At 33.2% G+C, this 10000-nt stretch overlaps 1 protein-coding gene across 17 annotated transcripts in view; it reads left to right on the plus strand.

Annotated features, from left to right (window-relative positions):
• Positions 1-10000, plus strand: part of slc39a11 (solute carrier family 39 member 11) — a 224005-nt gene that overhangs the window by 210402 nt on the left and 3603 nt on the right. The window lies entirely within an intron of this gene.

Genomic DNA, 10000 nt, shown 5'->3' on the forward strand with positions numbered 1-10000 from the left:
ATTATTAATATTGCTGTATTTTTGTTATTGCTATTCTACCTCTTCTTCATATACACAATATAAACACATATATTCTGTGTCTGCAAATGTAAATTTTATTTGAAATAAAAGTAGGTTATTTGTGCTCATACTAAATTATAAGTAGTTACTAAGCATATTTTTTACTTTTTAAATTATTTTTCACAACAACAACAATACATATATATGTATGTATTTGTGTATATGTGTATATATATATATATATGTGTGTGTGTGTGTGTGTGTGTGTGTATATTTATATATATATATATATATATATATATATATATATATATATATATGTATATATGTAATAATTTGTATGTAATATGTACATAATATATACAAATTATTTACAATATTACTATTAATAATTATAACTATTATTTTTTATATGATATATGATATTTTTAGGTGTGTGTGTGTGTTTGTGTATATATATATATATATATATATATATATATATATATATATATATATATATATATATATATATGTATGTATATATATATATATATATATATATATATATATATATATATATGTATATATATGTGTGTGTGTGTGTGTGTGTGTGTGTGTGTGTATATACACACACATACACACACACAAGGTAAATGACTGGATGTGTTTGTTTTCCTAATGATAGCAGTAATAAATGTTTGTGTGAGCAAATAAACACATTTATCCTAGCAGTTACAGACTTTTAAGATAAAACTTTTACACTCTTATAAGACTCTCATGTCTTCTAGCGATCAACATCTTGCTGATTTCTCAGGCTGTGCTGTATGAATCCTCCGCAGCAGAAACACAGTCCCCCCTTCAGATCTCTCTGTACTGTATGTGCAGACTGTGAAAATATTTGATGAGAGTACGCTGCAGTGAGAAAGAAAGCAGAAGACTGACGGCTCTCTGTCTAAATGTTATTCTGTCTAAACGCCCTCAAAGAGCACATTGTGCTGAAACATTGAGCCCTTGTTCTGCTTCTCCTCCATCATCCACAAACATGATAAAAGCTTCACAAGACCTTAACACACTCACTTTTGCTTTCTGCTTTCATTGAATTGTGAAGCATCTGTGGGCTCTTTTAAAAGCCAGACCTCTGAGTGTTGCTGTCATGTGCATGTTGTATATTAGGCTCTGTTTACAGCAAGTAGTAAAACCAACAGATAATAAAACACAGCAAGAAGGTTGCTGCTTCGAGTCCCGACTGGGCTAGTTGGCATGTCTGTGTGGAGTTTGCATGTTCTCCCTGTTGGTTTGGGTTTCCTCTGGGTTTCCAAACTAATGCGAATTAATGAACTAAATTGGCTGTAGTGCATGAGTGTGTGTATGGATGTTTCCCAGTACGGGGTTGCAGCTGGAAGGGCATCAGCTGTTATTTGTTTTTTATTTTTTTATTTATTTATTTTTTCAAAATGACTCATTTCTACATGCCAAAAGTAATTTTTAATGTACACAGAAAATACATTAATTCAAATAGCACTGTATATTAAGCACAGATTATTTAATTATATTTATTTTTTATTATTTATTTATTTATTTGTTTGTTTGTTTGTTTAATTAGTGCTACCATTTTTAAGCTGGTTTGATGCACTGCAGTAAATTCACAATTGTTTATTTACAGTCTAGTTATTATGTTTATTTAATATTGTTAAACATAATTGAATTAAGATAATTCCCCCCTCACCCCCCACCAAAAAAAGACACTTTGCTACTTGTCAAAAGTCTTCATGTTTTTTTTATATTAAAATAGTACATAATAAATACTACAGTATTTTAGTGTAACCATTTATGAAGATAAATTAATTAAAATTGCACTGATTGGTTTACAAAATGGACTGATTTATTTATTATTATTTTTGTTATTATTTTTATTGATTTATTATTATTATTATTATTATTATTATTTTTCAAAATAACACTTTTCCACTTGTCAAAAGTAATTTTTAGTTTAGACAGAAGATGCATTAATTCAAATAGCACTGTATATTTAGCACTAGTATATTTATTAATTTATTTAATCTTTATTTTTATTATATTTATTTATTGTTTTTATTTTATTATATATTTTTATTCATTTATTTGTATGTTTATTTATTTATTTATTGTTTTTTATTCGCTTGTTTATTTAATTATTGCTGCCATTTTAAGCCTGTTTGATGCACTGCAATTATTTCACAACAATTTATATACAGTCTAGTTCGTATGTTTATTTAAAGTGGTTAAACATAATTGAATTAAGATAATGCCTCCTCACCAAAAAAACACACTTTGCTTTTGTGTAACCATTTATTTATATTTTTGTTGTTTTGTATTTATTTATTTATTTATTTATTTATTTATTTATTTATTTATTATTATTATTGTTATCATATGTAATTTTGTTTTTTCAAAATTGCATTTTCTACATGTTAAAAGTCATTTTTTGTGTAAACAGAAGACACATTTAATTTAAATAGCACTGTATATTTAGCACAAATTTATGTATTTATTTATTTATTTCTTTATTTGATTGTTTAATTTTTTTGTTTGTTTGTTTACTTACTGTTACCGTTTTAAGCCAGTTTGATGCAGTGTAGTTTTGTTATTATTTATTTATTTATTTATTTATTTATTCTTTTATTCATTTATTGAAATTATCAATTTATTTATTTAGTATTTTTTATAATTTGTATTGATTTGATTTATTTATTCATTTATTTATTAAATTTTTTGTTGTTATTTTTATTGATTAATTTTATTTATGAATTTATTTATTTTTGTTATTTTCATTGATTTATTTATTTATTCCTTTATTTATTCATTTATTTATTTATTATTTTATTCTTTTATTTATTTATTTAGTTTTTTTGTTATTATTTTTATTTATTTATTTATTTATTTTTATTTTTGTTATTATTTTCATTGATTTATTTATTCATTAACTTATTAATTTATTCTTTTAATCATTTATTTATTCATTCATTTATTAATTTTAGTTTTTTGTTATTATTTTTATTCATTTATTTCTTTTATTTATTTATTTATTGATTGATTGATTTTCAAATCAAGTATTTTTTTGTTGTTGTAAAAACAGAAGATAAATCAGTTCAAATAGCACTGTATATTTAGCACAAATAATACTGAGTGCATTGCTTCACATTTCACAGATTGTGTGCAGGGAAAAAGCACTCAGTTAAAGAATGCATTATAGAAACGTTAGTGTGTTTTTACTGTGGTTTTCCTTTCCCACACTCGCCCTCCGCCAGTGAAAGCGGCGGGTAAACGGTGGGCTCTCAAGGTCAGAGGTCGCAGTAGGGCGATAGCGATTGGTGCAGATGGTTTTGGGGATTTTCCCTCATTTCGCCCCGATCCCGACACACAGATGCCCATTCAGGACAGACCCCCATGGATGGAGGGGGGCCACCAAAGGCCCTTTGTGCCCAGAGAGGAGCTCTGTGGTCAGACACTGGAGCCACTGTCTTCCCTTCTCAATGGAGGCTTCTTCATGCTTCTGCAATAACGCTGGAATCTTTCCCTTTATGCTTTTTGGGGTTTGTTTTAAAGGAGACCTATTATGCAACATTTGCTTTGAACACAGACGTGCGTCCACAGTGTGTGTGTGTGTGTGTGTGTGTGTAAGCAGCCAGGCTATAATGCTAAACATATTATGATATACGGTCTAAACTATTCGCCCTCCTAGTCAGATATTTGCCAAATGATGTTGAACAGATTCAGGAATCCTTCACAGTATTTCCTGTAATATTTGTTTCTTCTGGAGAAAGTCTTATTTGTTTTATTTCAGCTAGAATAAAAGCAGCTCTTAATTTCTTAACAGCCATCCTGGTACCGGGTCTGTGACGTCATCGCCTTTCGCTTTCAGATTTAAAGGGCTAGCATTGCAACAGATCCCTTTAAGTGGTTTCGTTTGAAAGTGTAGAATCTATATTTCATGCACATGTGCATCACTTTGGTTTTTATTCTACTGTACAAAAGTTATTTACACTTAAATACACAGTATTTTGGATACCAGAGCTGGGTGTTGAACATTGGTTCATTTTCATATTTTTCATATGACACATGTACAAGTTATAGCTCAAATGAAAGCTCTTGCCGGTGCTCATACGGTTCTAGCATTCTTTTTACTGAATTATATTCACACATCAAACAGTTGCTGAATGAATCGCGGTGTTTCCATGGCGCAGAAGTGAACACAATACATTTATGATCAATAAGCAGCCCCAGATAGCACAGACAGCTCATCTCTCACCTTATGCTGTGCCCTTCAGGGCCATTCTCCTCTGTTTTTGAGCTGATGTGCATAAGTAATGCTTTTATATGTCTGACGTGCTCCAAACACAGTGAATTATGTTTGATCAAACAAAAGAATAGTGAAATATGAACACAATGATCGCTCCCTGTGGCTTGTACAGCACCTCTCATCAGTTGGAATACAATAACTTCTGCATAGATTATGGTGGAGACATTTTTCTGTTTTCCTATGATTACAGACATGTGCAGGAACCACCAACATTAATTACAGCACGCTAGACCACACACAACCTAAAAGAGACACTTTCACATTTGAGTTTATAAAAAAAAAATACAAAAAGCGCCTCTTTTATTAGGTGTTTATTATAACACAGACGACATATACAGATATTTTAAACACTTTCAATAGTGTTGTATGAAAATTCAAAGGGTTTTCTTTAAAATGATACCACATTTTTGCATTTACACCTCTGCATGTGGATTTGGGAAGCTTTTAAATTTGGGTAGGCAAAATCCAGGCGGAAATCCCCAAATAACAGCAGAGTTTAACTGGTTATGGTCAATATTATTAGCCCCCTTAACAAGCTGTCATGATATTTTGAGCTCAAACTTCACAGACACATTCTGGGGACGCCATATTTATTTTATATCATATGAACAGGGCCAGGGCATCACGGTGGCACAGTGGGTAGCACAATCGCAAGAATAATAGATTGATAAAGGGACTAAGCCGAAAAAAGCAAATGAATGAATGAATAGGGCCATAATAAGTCAGATGTTTGGTATCACAAACCCACATCTCCAATCCATTTAGTAGTTTATGTATTAAGCAGAGGAAGGCCTTGTGGATTTGCGCTCTCCACCCTGTTTTCCTGCTGAGCGCTGCGGTTCTGCTGTCTGTCCTCAGAGGCGGATAAACAGACGAACAGAAATAGAAAAAAGTCAAATATGCCAGAGAAGGATTCCTGGGGATGGGAAAACGTGTTTCTGAAACGGTGAGAAGGGCTGTTGTTTCCAGTGGCGGCGTCTCACTGTGTGAACGAGTTCACTTCGCCCTTCTCCTAAACCTCCCCTTGGCTTTTTCTTCAGGCTTTTTCATTATGCCGCGCCACAGTTCCTCCCGTCCTCTCCTCATCCCTTCTGCATTTCTCCTCCTCTTCTCTGAAGTCGGGTTGAGGTGGAAATTCAGCCCATCTGTTTTCTGAATGCATCCTATTGTGGACAGGTTAAACATGTCGCGTTTAGTGAAGTAAACGAATGCAAGAATTAAAATTGACTTAATTGATTTAATTAGCATTTAAAGATGTGCTTAAAAAAATAGCATTACAAAAATAAATAAATTAAATTATGTAAATAAATTTATTAATTAATTAATAAAATTAAATAAATGAATAAATAAATAAAATTAAATTAATAAATACAATTAAATTAATAAAATTAAATAAATAAATAATTAATAAATAAAATTAATTAATAAATAAATAAATGAAATAAATAAATAAATAAATAAAATCAAATAAATAAATATGTATATAATTAAATAAATAAATACAATTAAATAAATTAATTAAATTAAATTAAATTAATAAATAAATAAATAAATAAATAAATAAATAAAATGTAATTAATTTTATAAATATGTTCCTCGCAGTACGTATTTGGTGGTCTCCAGAAACGTCCACTAGACCGTTTTCAGAATGAGCCTGCACTCTCAGAAATAAAGGTACGTGAGCTGTCACTGGGGTGGTACCTTTTCGAAAGATACAAATTTGTACCTAAAAGGTTTCATATTAATACCTCAACGGTCGATATTAGTACCTAAAAAATACAAAAGTGTTCCTCCTTAAAATGTTTAGGTACTAATATGGACCCTTGATGTATTAATATGGACCTTTTAGGCGCAGATTTGTAGCTTTCGAAAAGGTACCACCCCAGAGAAAGCTCACGTATGTTTATTTCTGAGAGTGCGGGTTGTGTCAGGTAGTGTATACTGACACACTGGCATAAGTCTTATCGTCAATCTCAGTTGTAAGAACTACAAATAATAACTGGCCTTCTAGTTGATCATTTGGAAAAGTGTCAGAAGGTGGATTGCTCTGCTGAATCATCTGTTGAGCTGCATCCCAAACATCAGCAATACTGCAGAAGACCTACTGGAACCAGCATGGAGCCACGATTCTCATAGAAATCAGTCAAGTTTGGTGAAGGAACAATCATGGTTTGGGGTTTCATTCAGTATGGGGGGGTGCGAGAGATCTGCAACATCAAGGTATCAAGACATCTGTGCTGCCCATTACATTACAAACCACAGGAGAGGGACAATTCTCCAGCAGGATAGCGCTCCTCATACTTCAGCCTCCACATCAAAGCTCCTAAATGCAAAGAAGGTCAAGCTGCTCCAGGATTGGCCAGCCCAGTCACCAGACATGAACATTATTGAGCATGTCTGGGGTAAGATGGAGGAAGAGGCGTTGAAGATGAATCAAAAGATGATCTCTGGGAGTCCTGCTGAATGCTTTCCTCACCATTCCAGATGACTTTATTAATCAGTGATTTGGGTCATGTCAGAGATGTATGGATGCAGTCCTCCAAGCTCATGATGGAGTCAGACACAACATTCATTCTGTCTCCACTGCAGCAGGACTTTATATTCTATACTGGACATTATTTCTGCTCAGTGATGAGACTTTAGTCTAAGCAAAGTCAGACCGCACTGTCCTAATCAAATCAGTCAACATCAAGACATGATCAGATTTAATTGTGTTCAAATAAACATCATCTAGAGGCCTTCGCCTTTCATATGAGCCACTTCTGACACCAAATAATCAATTAGAAGTCCAGTAATTATTTGCTGTTCCTAAAACTTGAATAGACGACAAGACTTTATATTATATTGTGTATATTATTGTAGTATTTCTCAGAGCTCTTCCGAATAGCCCAGAGTGTTCTTCGCCATCTCTGGTTTTGTCTTTAATGGAAGGAATCCTGATTCTGCATCTCCCTCAAAATCTCCAAACATCCCAGTGTTTCTGTAAGGCTTTCCGTGACTCTCTGTCATTAATCGTAGTTCTCCGGGGGCCGAACATTGATTCGGTGCCAGCGCGAGCACATCGTACAGCAGCAGAGACTGAAGGAGGCAATGAAAGAGGGTTTGGGGTTGCAGAAACAGAGAGGCTTTTCTTGCTTTGTGAACGCTGACTCTGGGAGGCTCCGGGAAAACCTTTTTTAGAGGCGCACGAGTGTAAGACAAACAAATACGAGCTGCTTATCAGTTCAGGACCACCGTGAAGACCACCCCAAGTCAACATCATCCTCCATTGCACAGCTAATGCTAATGAAGTGTTGATCTTCCAGCCTCGCTTGAGTTAATGCGCGCTGACACACTCCGGCTGGAAAACATTTAAGGGCATGTTCACACCCAGGGCGATTGCTGTAATGATAATGTACCACAAGTCCATACTATAAGAGTTATTGCATAGTGAAACAGTATTCAGCACTTTAATGCATCTGAGGAATTAAAAAGTGCTAAATCATCTAGAATCTATTGTTTTTGGGACATAATGAAGAATAATAATCATTTTAAAATCAATCAGAGTCTATCGTATTTCTCTCAGGCAAATTCATGCTAGAATTTCCAGGAAATAATGCGGTTTTAGCTCAGTGATTCAAATGATCTAATCATAAAGCGAGTCTTTTTGTTAACAATGGTCTCCTGCTTTGTTTTTGTCTCCTGTTAAAGGTTTACTGATTTAAATGACCCACAGATTTATTGAATCAGATGATCCTATCAGAGCGATTCTTCAGTTAATGGTCTACTGATTCAAATGGTTCAGTCAGAGCTAGTGTCCATTTAAAGATTTACTGATTCAAATGATCTGTTTAGAATGATTCTCCTGTTAAAGATGTACTGATTCAAATGATTAAGTCAGAGTGATTCTCCAGTTAAAGGTCTACTGATTCAAATGATCCAGTCAGAGTGATTCTCCAGTTAAAGGTCTACTGATTAAAATGATTCAGTCAGAGTGATTCTCCAGTTAAAGGTCTACTGATTCAAATGATTCAGTCAGAGTGATTCTCCAGTTAAAGGTATACTGATTCAAATGATTTAGTCAGAGTGATTGTCCAGTTAAAGGTCTACTGATTCAAATGATTCAGTCAGAGTGATTCTCCAGTTAAAGGTCTACTGATTCAAATGATTCAGTCTGAGTGATTCTCCAGTTAAAGGTCTACTGATTCAAATGATTCAGTCAGAGTGATTCTCCAGTTAAAGATTTACTGATTCAAGTCATCTTGTCAGAATGAATTTCTGTCAAAGATGTACTGATTCAAATGATCTGGTCAGAGTGAATCTCAAGTAAAAGATTCATTAATTCAAATGACACAAAGGTTTACTGAATCAGATGATCCTATCAGAGTTATTTTTAGTTAAAGGTTTACTGGTTCAAATGATTCAGTCAAAGCGATTCTCTAGTTGAAGATTTACTGATTCAAATGATCTGGTCAGAATGATTATCCAGTTAAAGGTCTATTGATTCAAATGATCTGCTCAGAGTAAATCTCTAGTTAAAGATTCAATAATTCAAATAACACAAAGGTTTACTGAATCAAATAATCCTATCAGAGCGATTCTTCGGTTAAAGGTCTACTGATTCAAATGATTTAGTCAGAGCGATTCTCCAGTTGAAGATTTACTGATTCAAATGATTCAGTCAAGGCTGAATCATATTGTCTATTTAAAGAGTTACTTATTCAAATGATCTTGTCAGAACAATTTTCCTGTAAAGATGTACTGATTCAAATTATCTGGTCAGAGTGAATCTTTTGTTACAGATTCACTAATTCAAATGACACAAAGGTTTACTGAATCAGATGATCCTATAAGAGCGATTCTTCACTTAAAGGGTTTACTAATTCAAATGATCTTGTCAGAACGATTCTCCTGTCAAAGATGTACTGATACAAATGATCAGGTCAGAGTGAATCTCTAGTTAAAAATTCACTAATTCAAATGACACACTGAATCAGATGATCCTATCAAACTGATTCTGCAGTTAAAGGTCTACTGATTTAAATGATTCAGTCAGAGCGATTCTCCAGTTAAAGATGTACTGATTCAAATGATCTGATCAGAACGATTCTCTAAAAATTTGCTAATTCTAATGACACAAAGGTTTTCTGAATTTGATGATCTTATTAGAGTGAATCTAAGGGAGTCTCTGGTTAAAGATTCACTGATTCATGTGATCCAGTCAGATCATCTTCAACAACTGACTAAATCAAATGCAAATGACAGACCAAGTTAAAGATTTACTGAATCATATGATTTGGTCTAAGCGATTCTTTAGATAAAAATCTACTGATTCAAATGATCCGGTCAGAAGAAATCTCTAATTAAACTGATTCAAATGATCTGGTCTGAGCGATTCTCTAGTAAAGATCTACTGAGTCAAATGATTCGGTCAGAGGAAATGTCCAGTTAAAGATCTACTGATTAAAATGATTCAGTTAAAAACTGACTCATTCAAACATAAGACATCCAATTACTGAGTGAGTCTTCTAACAATTCACTGATTCATATCGGAGTCTCTAAATGATCTAGTCAAACGATCCATTCACTCATTGAATCGATTCATTGATTCAAAGGATCCAGTCAAAGCAAGTCTTCAGTTGTGAGCAGAAAGGAACATTTGCTAATATATTGATAATGTCGGAGGAATAGTGGGAAACT

This window comes from Danio rerio, chromosome 12 (genome assembly GCF_049306965.1).
Source record: "Danio rerio strain Tuebingen ecotype United States chromosome 12, GRCz12tu, whole genome shotgun sequence".
NCBI lineage: Eukaryota > Metazoa > Chordata > Actinopteri > Cypriniformes > Danionidae > Danio > Danio rerio.